Consider the following 9,838-nt stretch of genomic DNA (forward strand, 5'->3'; position numbering starts at 1 on the left):
TTTTATCAATCAATCTATACATCCATCTTTTCCAATTCATTCTATACACAACCAGTTTTTCCACATTGATTTCTGAGTCTCTTTGAACTTCTTCTTCTTCTTCCTTTTGCCAAAAGCTTTCCAAAGTTTTCTGGTTTTCTAAACCTTGAAAACTTGTGCTATTCATTCTTTTCATCTCTTCTCCCTTTGCCAAAAAGAATTCGCCAAGGACTAACCGCCTGAATTCTTTTTGTGTCTCTCTTCTCCCTTTTCCAAAAGAACAAAAGACTAACCGCCTGAATTCTTTTGTCTCCCTTCTCCCTTGTCAAAGAATTCAAAACGACACAGTCTGAGAATTCTTTTGATTCTTCCCTTTCCCTTATACAAAAGATTTCAAAGGACTAAATGTCCGAGAATTCTTTTGTATCCCCATTCACAAAGTTTCAAAGGTTTAACCGCCTGAGATCTTTGTCTTAACACATTGGAGGGTACATCCTTTGTGGTACAAGTAGAGGGTACATCTACTTAGGTTTGACTGAGAACAAGAGAGGGTACATCTCTTGTGGATCAGTTCTAGTGGAGGGTACATCCATTAGGTTGTTCAAAGAGAACAAGGGAGGGTACATCCCTTGTGGATCTTTGCTTGTAAAGGAATTTTACAAGGTTGAAAAGAAATCTCAAGGACCGCAGGTCGCTTGGGGACTGGATGTAGGCACGGGTTGTTGCCAAACCAATATAAAAACTCTTGTGTGTTTGTCTCCTTCTTCCCTACTCTTTTAATTTTTGCTGTGCACTTTAATTTCCGCTTTTACTTTTGGTTAAGTTTCTTTTCTATTCTTCATTTACTTAACAACATAGTAAAAGCCTTAGAAGAGTAAATTTTTAATTAGTAAAGGTTTAGGAATAATTAATTCAACCGCCCCTTCTTAATTATTCTGAGGCCACTTGATCCAACAGAGACTAGCCATTTATGGCCATGGATAAATTAGAAATCCAAATGAGAAATGCAAACATACCAACAAGGTTGGAATCCTAGTGAAGAACCTTCCTAATTGTGATCTCCACGCTTTATTGGAGATAAGGACTCTCACACAACACAAAAAGAATAACGACTCCCAACCTAGGGTCCAAGAGAGACTATTTATAACAAAATATTTAAGTACAAATCACAAAAAGAGAGACTATTTATAACAAAAGATTTAAGTACAACTAGCGCATCCTGATCATGACGTTGATGATTTTTTTTGGGATTCAAATTTGTGTTGGGTCGTGATTAATCCATTAAGGCCTTGATGATTGATCATGTCCTTGATGAATTTCTAACTTTGAGCCCCGATTAAATTAACATGACCTTGATGGTGCAAGTTGATCATGACCATGACGGTTGATCAAGGCCTTGATGACTGATCATGGCCTTGATGAATAGTCAGAGTCTAACTTCATCAATTTTAGCTTGTTTTGAGCCCTTTTCTCCAAATGCTCCTTACTGTGCATTCTCTTGGACCATGAACACATCAACACCTATCACAAGTGTGATAGGGAGGTGTAGAGTTAGGAACTTGAGACTAAGCCTTCATTAGACTCTCAATTTGCTTGGCCAATTCTTGAATTTGTCATTCAAGGCCAGAAGTAGAAGCTTTATTCTCCACTTGGTTAACTGCCCTTTTCATGATTCTCTCATCCCTAGAATTGTTGTAAGGATTGGAGCACATGTCTTCAATGATTTAAATGGCATTAGTTGGTGGCTTCATCATCAAATTACCTTGACATGTAGCATCAACACTAATCTTATTGTGAGAGGACACTTCCCCAATCTGAGTGCCAGTAGGTCAACTGATGCAATCCTACCCCCCAAGGTCAACTGATGCAACACTAATCTTATTGTGAGAGGACACTTCCCCAATCTGAGACTCCAAGAAGATTGGACCAGAGATGCAGGAGAAGGCCCTAGGATTCTCGTGAGCCTTAGGGTAGATTTTGGACCCATGGACTAAGTATGAGACCACTTATCTTTGTACATATTAGATTAGAGTTTCATTATTTCTGGGCCTTGTATTTAGGGCTTTATAGTGTAGGGAGGGTATTCTAGTAATGTAGGATTTTTCAGCCCTTGTATTTTAGGGCACCTAGACTAGTTTTTGTATTAGGGGTAGTTTTGTAATTTCACATGAATTAAGTGCCCTATTTGATGTGTGTGTTAGGAGAGAAATTTAATTGAATTGGTAGAAGCCCAATTCAATTAAATTTCAGACTAGCCAAAGGGGGAGGTGAGTGTTGGATCAAGTGGCCTCGGAATAATTAAGAAGGGGGGATTGAATTAATTATTAATGTGTCTTGACTAATTAAAAATTATCCTTCTTAATGTTACTAGATTCAACTAGGCTTTTACTACTAAGTTAAGAAAGTAAAGAACAGAAACAGAAACTTAACCAAAAGTAAAAGCGGCAATTAAAAGTAAACAACGGAAATTAAAGAGTGTAGGGAAGAAGAAGACAAACACAAGATTTATACTGGTTCAGCAACAACCCGTGCCTACATCCAGTCCCCTAGAAACCAATGGTTCTTGAGATTTCTTTCAACCTTGTAAAATCCTTTACAAGCCAAAGATCCACAAGGGATGTACCCTCCCTTGTTCTCTTTGAACAACCAAGTGGATGTACCCTCCACTTGAACTGATCCACAAGAGATGTACCCTCTCTTGTTCTCAGTATAACAACCCAAGTAGATGTACCCTCTACTTGTACCACAAAGGATGTACCCTCCAATGTGTTAAGACAAAGAATTCTCAGGCAGTTAGTCCTTTGAATCTTTGTAAGGGGAAACAAAAGATATCTCAGGCGGTTAGTCCTTTGAAATCTTTTGTTTAAGAGGAAGGGAAAAATCAAAAGAATTCTCAAGCGGTTAGTCCTTTGAATTCTCCTGGGAAGAGAGAAGGGAGACACAAAAGAATTCAGGCGGTTAGTCCTTCTATTCTTTTGGCAAAGGGAGAAGAGAAGAAAAAATAGCACACTTTTATTTTTTGCAGAATTTTCACTTGCAAAAAAACAAGGTTTGGAAAAACAAATCTTAGAAAGCTTTTTGGCAAAGGAAGAACAAGAAGATGAGTAGAAAAGAATTCTTAGAAGTTCTAAAAAATTGTTAAAGAGTTGTAAAAGTCTTTTTTTGAATGCAAGTCAAGGTCTTACTTTTATAGACTCTTCAAGTTTGGTCAAGAAAACCATTGGAAGAGTTATAACCTTGAGAAAATTATGTCAAGAGTTACAACTTTTGACTTTATATTCAAAAGTTATCATTGGTAATCGATTACCATAATCATGTAATCGATTACACAATGCATTTTATGAAAAGTTGTGACTCTTCACAATTGGATTTGAATTCCAACGTTTAGATACGCTGATAATCGATTACCAATATAGTGTAATCGATTACACCATTTGAAAAATATTTTACAACGTTGCAAATCAGTTAAAAACATTTTGAAATCAAATTTGGTCACTGGTAATCGATTACCAGAGAGTAAATACTCTGGTAACTTAGCAAATTTTGAGAAAACTCTTTTGTAAAACAAAATTGTGCTATGTTTGGATTTTTGAAAAATACTTCCCTTGTGAAGTCTTGACTGTTGCTTCTCGATTTCTTCTCTTGAATCTTGAAATCAACTTCTCTTGAATCTTGAATCTTGAGTCTTGAATCTTGATCTTGATTGTTCTTGAATCTTGAAACTTAATTGTTCTTGAATCTTGATTCTTTGAGACTTGCTTAACTCTTGATTCTTTGGCATCATCAAAATAATCTTGGAAGTCATTGCTTCCACAATCTCCCCCTTTTTGATGATGACAATCCTGAAATCAAGAGAATACATACAAGTTTTGTTCTACCGTTCACTAATCTCTTTCTCCCCCTTTCTTTTTGAATTTATGCTTAATTTTAAAGCTTTGAAAATATAATATCTTGATTTCTAAAATACCCATTTTCTCTCCCCCTTTGGCAACATCAAAAAGGCCAAAGTGCGTAAAACATGAATAATTTAATCATACACAAAGCATAATTTGTAAAACAAACATAAAAGATTCTAAAAACATACATAAAGCATAATTTTAATAAAACCAAATTGAGATGCAAACCACTTAGTCATATATCACAAAATAACCAAGTCTAAGTATAAAACATAAGCATCTAAGTGCAAAATAAAGACACCAAGATCAGTCATAATTAACTAAGTACCAAATACTTAAAACATAACTAATGTTCAAAGAATAAATAAATAACATAATGTCATAAATCATTCACAAAACATAATAAAAGCTTGTATATTAAACAAGTCATAAGTCATCATGGCATAAAACAAATCATTTGTCTAAGTCACTGGCATCTAGAAGTCCTAATTCTCTTGTAATGGTGTAGAAGGAATCTTTGGGTAGTGGTTTTGTGAAGATATTTGCGAGTTGATTTTTGGTATCTACAAATTCTAGAACACAGTCACCTTTTAGGACATGATCTCTAAGAAAATGATGCCTAATTTCTATGTGCTTGGTTCTAGAGTGGAAAACTAGGTTCTTAGATATATTTATGGCGCTTGTGTTGTCACATTTTATGGGGATGTGGTCTAATACAATCCTATAATCAGATAGTTGTTATTTCATCCACAGAATCTGTGCACAACAACTACCAGCAGAGATGTATTCTGCTTCGGTTGTGGATAATGCTACACTATTTTGCTTCTTGCTGTGCCAAGAGACAAGAGCAGATCCTATGAATTGACATGTGCCACTAGTACTCTTCCTATCTGTTTTGGATTCAAAAAAATCTGAATATGAGTATCCTACTAAATTGCATAAAGAATTTTTTGGGTACCATAATCCTAAGTTAACTGTTCCTAAGAGATATCTTATGATCCTTTTTACTGCAGTTAAATGTGAAAACTTTGGATTTGATTGAAATCTTGCACACATGCACACACTAAACATAATATCTGGCCTACTTGTAGATAAGTAAAGTAGAGATCCAATCATACCTCTATATTGCTTTTCATCAACGGGTTGACCGGACTCATCTTTGTCAAGGTAGCAACCAGTGCTCATAGGAGTAGCCAAGTGTTTTGAGTTCTCCATTCCGAATCTCTTGATGAGTTCTTTACAATATTTTTCTTGGTTGATAAAGATCCCATCATTTGTTTGTTTGATTTGTAATCCAAGAAAGTAATTTAACTCACCCATCATGGACATCTCAAACTCACTTTGCATGTCAATAGAAAAATCCTTGCACAAAGATTCATTAGTAGATCCAAAGATTATATCATCAACATAAATTTGTACCAATAAGGTATCATTATCCTTCTTCTTAATGAATAAGGTGGTATCTACCTTTCATTGATTGAAATTCTTTTCTAATAGGAATTTACTTAATCTTTCATACCAAGCCCTAGGTGCTTGTTTTAACCCATAAAGTGCTTTCTTTAACCTATAGACATGATCTAATTTTTTTGAGTCCTCAAACCCGGGAGGTTGTTCTACATATACTTCCTCTTGGATTAGACCATTTAGGAAGGCACTCTTGACATCCATTTGATATAGTTTAAAGTTCATAATAGATGCTGTCATACCCTAATTTCGTCTGGGGATTATTATTTGATGATATACAACCTTTGATTGGCCGCTTCGAGATACTTGGCACCCTTTGTTGCACAATATGTGAAGTCTCGAGACGTGCCGAAAATCAAAAGGAAGCAGGCTTACGCGATCCGTGAAAATTCTGTAATGTGACGGAAATCGAAAGGAGGTGTTTTTCGCAATCCGTGAGTTTTCGTAACTTCTTCGAAAGCTAAAAAAAGAGTAAATACATAATCCGTAAGGATTCGTAACCTTGCGGAAGGAAAATAAGTATCATTCGAAATTCATAAAGTTTCGTAACGTTACGGAAAAAGAATTACCAAAAAAGGTAAAGGGGGGTGCATTTAGTAAAAAGGGGGGTACAAATAGCAATCAGGCCCACTTGGGCCTTCCAGATTCTTCCTCCAGAAGGCTATTGCTTCTGGAGGAAGAACCTTGCTCGCCTGGGTGAGCTGAGCTCGCTTGGGCGAGCTGGGTGGCAAGCTCTTCCCCTATTTTGCTATAAATAGGGGGAGGAGTGAAGAAGGAAGGGGTCAGCCTTCTTGGCACTTCTTATTCTCTCGAAATTCCAGAGGAAAATTGTTTCCGTGAAGAAAATCCAAGCCGAGGCGCTTCCGTAACGTTTCCGTTAAGTTTCCGTGAGTAATTACGCGAAGATTTTCAACCGTTCTTCGACATTCATCGTTCGTTCTTCGTTTTCTTCAGTCTTCAACTGGTAAGTACCCCAAACCGAGATTTTCAATTCATTCTATGTACCCGTGGTGGTCCACATTTTGTTTCATGTATTTTTATTCTCGTTTTCATTCGCTTTCAATACCCCCTGTTGACGTGCTTCAGTCATTTATTTAAGTCATTTCTCGCCTAATCAAAAAATAAAATAAATTTCCACCGATCATTTGAATTGTATCATCCTTTAATTTTGGTTAAAATGAATTCCGACCGTTTGGTCGTGCCGTAACCACGTTGGAAATCAAAAAAGAGGTAAAATAATAATATAATAATAAATACCATCTTTTAGTAAAATGAAGCGAAAAAAAATCAATCGAACGTTTTCTCTTTGGGATTTCTCATTCTTAATTGGATTGACTAATAACTAAAGTGAAACTAAGGCTAAAATCAACTCGCCTAGTCAAGCTCGTCCACAAAAAATAGGGTTTGAAAGTTTATCATTTCAGTTTCTTACCAAGTAAAAAGGATCATTTTTAAGGTCCAACGCCTTAAAAATGATCACAATTCAAGTAAAAAGAATCGCTTGATTCACTCTTAAGAAAGAACTACGTAGGTCTGATTTCCTCTCCAAAGGAGGGTACGTAGGAGCAAAAGCCCCGCTTTTGTCGACCTCAAAAAATAAAAAGAAATAAAAGTTAAGGTAATCAATTTCCACAATTCTAAAAAATAGGCTGTTGTCCTTTGAGACAAACGTGAGAGGTGCTAATACCTTCCTCAAACGTAAATACAACTCCCGAACATAGAATTTTCATTTTGATCGGTTTCCTTTGGTTTTCCCGACGTTTTCCACAAATAAATGTTGGTGGCGACTCCGCGCATCTTTCCTCCTTTGGAAAGCGCTCCCATGAGCCTCGCCTCGCTCGCTCGCAAAAGGGCACGTTGCGACAGTTGGCGACTCCGCTGGGGAAATTATTGCGTAGCGCTGTTCATGTGTCCTCCACCAACGAGTCTGGAGTCCCGCGAAGTTATTGCGTAGCGCTGTTCGCCAATTCTCCATTCTCCACTTTTTTCGGAGCCCCATGAATTTATTGCCTAGCGCTGTTCATGCATCCTCCACCAACGAGTCTGGAGCCCCGTGAATTCATTGCCTAGCGATGTTCGCCAATTCTCCATTCTCCACTTTTATTCGGAGACCCATGAATTCATTGCCTAGCGCTGTTCATGTGTCCTCCACCATCGAGTCTGGAGCCCCGCGAATTGATTGCCTAGCGCTGTTCGCCAATTCTCCATTCTCCAATCTTATTTGGAGACCCATGAATTCATTGCCTAGCGCTGTTCATGTGTCCTCCGTTATCAAGCGCGGAGCCTCTGGTGACTGGGAAATATGTTTTTCTGTTATTTTCCGGATCGATTCCTTCGCCAAACATGTGTATATGTGTATATGTATATTATATTCTTTGTTCTTGTTGTTGTTTGTATTTTGTTTTGTGTTGTGCAGAAAATAAAAGAAGGAGTAGAGACGAGAGTCGTCATCACGGAAAGGGCAGGACGGACGAAATCAGTGTCTTATCTTTGCTTTCCTCTTATCTTCGATGAGAGGTAAGTAAAGAGGGGCAACTGTCATACCCTAATTTCGTCCGGGGATTATTATTTGATGATATACAACCTTTGATTGGCCGCTTCGAGATACTTGGCACCCTTTGTTGCACAATATGTGAAGTCCCGAGACGTGCCGAAAATCAAAAGGAAGCAGGCTTACGCGATCCGTGAAAATTCCGTAATGTGACGGAAATCGAAAGGAGGTGTTTTTCGCAATCCGTGAGTTTTCGTAATTTCTTCGAAAGCTAAAAAAAGAGTAAATACATAATCCGTAAGGATTCGTAACCTTGCGGAAGGAAAATAAGTATCGTTACGAAATTCGTAAAGTTTCGTAACGTTACGGAAAAAGAATTACCAAAAAAGGTAAAGGAGGGTGCATTTAGTAAAAAGGGGGGTACAAATAGCAATCAGGCCCACTTGGGCCTTCCAGATTCTTCCTCCAGAAGGCTGCTGCTTCTGAAGGAAGCAACCTTGCTTACCTGGGCGAGCTGAGCTCACCTGGGCGAGCTGGGTGGCAAGCTCCTCCCCTATTTTGCTATAAATAGGGGGAGGAGTGAAGAGGGAAGGGGTTGAGCCTTCTTGACACTTCTTATTCTTAATTGGACGTTTTCTCTTTGGGATTTCTCATTCTTAATTGGATTGACTAATAACTAAAGTGAAACTAAGGCTAAAATCAACTCGCCTAGTCAAGCTCGTCCACAAAAAATAGGGTTTGAAAGTTTATCATTTCAGTTTCTTACCAAGTAAAAAGGATCATTTTTAAGGTCCAACGCCTTAAAAATGATCACAATTCAAGTAAAAAGAATCACGGGCTTCACTCTTAAGAAAGAACTACGTAGGTCTGATTTCCTCTCCAAAGGAGGGTACGTAGGAGCAAAAGCCCCGCTTTTGTCTACCTCAAAAAATAAAAAGAAATAAAAGATAAGGTAATACAATTTCCACAATTCTAAAAAATAGGTTGTTGTCCTTTGAGACAAACGTGAGAGGTGCTAATACCTTCCTCAAACGTAAATACAACTCCCGAACTTAGAATTTTCATTTTGATCGGTTTCCTTCGGTTTTCCAGACGTTTTCCACAAATAAACGTTGGTGGCCACTCCGCGCATCTTTCCTCCTTTGGAAAGCGCACCCGTGAGCCTCGCCTCGCTCGCCCGCAAAAGGGCACGTTGCGACAGTTGGCGACTCCACTGGGGACTATTTTTGTGAGTTAGGCCTATTTTAAGGAATTGTGGATTTGTGAAACTTCGTGTGTGCATTTGTTGAACTGTGTAAAATGTAAATAACTGTTGTCTATTTCGCATTCTTTACACTGCATTCTAAGCACCCACGAGTTTGAGTAAAAAAAGGGGCCCTACACCCGGGTTCATGGGAATTTAAGGAGTGGAGGTGAATCTATCATCATGCTAGGTCTCCGACTTGCTTGAAAATAGTGAAACCTCGTCTAGAGCTTTCTCTCTTTATAATGTGTTGTCGCTGATATTCCATACCGCCACAATATTATTATCTTGAGTGATGATACCTCTAGAAAACAGCCGTGTAAGTTATGAATTGTTGGGGAGTAGTTATTAGAGACCCCTAGATATTTTCCTATTGGTTCCCAAAATAGGGGCAAAGAGCAAACACGCTCCGTGCCATTTGTTCTCATGCATCTTTTGATAAATAGCACTAGTTTATAGTTTTGCTAGTGATGTTTGGTTTCTTCAGAGTAATGCGTAACCTTTTTAATACTACGTTGAGGCGCCATCATGCCCTAAGCGTAGCATTAAAATTGGATCTCTGCGGTCTCGTATGTGTGAATTACCCATTTGTGTTGTTTTCTTTCCGTTTCATGCATACGCATATCATCATTCATGTTAGAGTCTTGATCCACCCCTTTTTTAGGTAAATGATGGGGACAAATCAAAATGGCAAAAGGTTTTATCAAGTCAAGGTTAAAAGTCTAGATGTCACCAGCCTCAAGAAATTGGGACGATTGATGGGAC

This window comes from Glycine soja, chromosome 19, assembly GCF_004193775.1.
Source record: "Glycine soja cultivar W05 chromosome 19, ASM419377v2, whole genome shotgun sequence".
NCBI classification, from domain to species: Eukaryota; Viridiplantae; Streptophyta; class Magnoliopsida; order Fabales; family Fabaceae; genus Glycine; species Glycine soja.